The following is a 1,066-nucleotide window of genomic DNA, read 5'->3' as shown; positions in this document are numbered from 1 at the left end:
GTGCCCTCCTCCTGCTCCTCTCCTTCATCAAAAACCTGGCCTGTTGCCAAATGGGAAACAAAATAATTAGCCTTACTGTTGTTGTTGTTGTTGTTGGTGGTGGTGGTGGTGGTAGGGTGCGGATAGTCCTGTTAGTGGTTCTTTTATTCATTTGTTGTTTTTTTTGCATGTACCCAACCCTCGTCCCTTCCCCCACCACGTCACCAACCCCACCCCTTATATCCACCCTTTGTTTCAGTTTTTTTTTTTTTTGCTTTTTTTATTTTCTTGTAGTTTTATTTGTTTGATACACACATATATATAATGTATATGATACAATATATATATATATTATATATATTATATACATATATATATATATATAATGTGTGTGTATGGGTGATTCTATTGCATCTTCATCATGTCTGACAGGACTATAACTTTACATCTGGTGGAAAGATAAACATCTAATATATATATACACACACACACACATATATATACACACATATATATACACACATATATATATTACCTATATATATATCTATATGTATATGCACACATATACATATATATTTATATAAAATAAATATTTATACATATCATAAGGTGCAGGAGTGGCTGTGTGGTAAGAAGCTTGCTTACCAACCACATGGTTCTGGGTTCAGTCCCACTGCTTGGCACCTTAGGCAAGTGTCTTCTACTATAGCCTCAGGCTGACCAAAGCCTTGTGAGTGGATTTGATGGATGGAAACTGAAAGAAGCCTATCATGTGTGTGTGTGTGTGTGTGTCTTTGTCTGTGCTTGTCCCCCACCACCATCGCTTGACATCCCTGTAACTTAGTGGTTCAGCGAAATAGACCTATAGAATAAGTACTAGGCTAACAAAACATAAGTCCTGGGGGTTGATTTCTTCAACTAAAAAAAACCCTTTTATGCAGTGCCCCAGAATGGCCACAGTGAATTGACTGAAGCATAAAAAGCACCATCCGAACATGGCCAATGCGAGAACTGCCTTAACTGGCTTCTGTGCTGGTGGCTCATAAAAAATGCCATCCAAACATGGCCAATGCCAGAACTGCCT

The sequence above is a fragment of the Octopus bimaculoides genome, chromosome 30, assembly GCF_001194135.2.
Source record: "Octopus bimaculoides isolate UCB-OBI-ISO-001 chromosome 30, ASM119413v2, whole genome shotgun sequence".
NCBI lineage: Eukaryota > Metazoa > Mollusca > Cephalopoda > Octopoda > Octopodidae > Octopus > Octopus bimaculoides.
The sequence above is the reverse complement of the archived record's forward strand: the minus strand, read 5'-3'. Positions refer to the sequence as shown.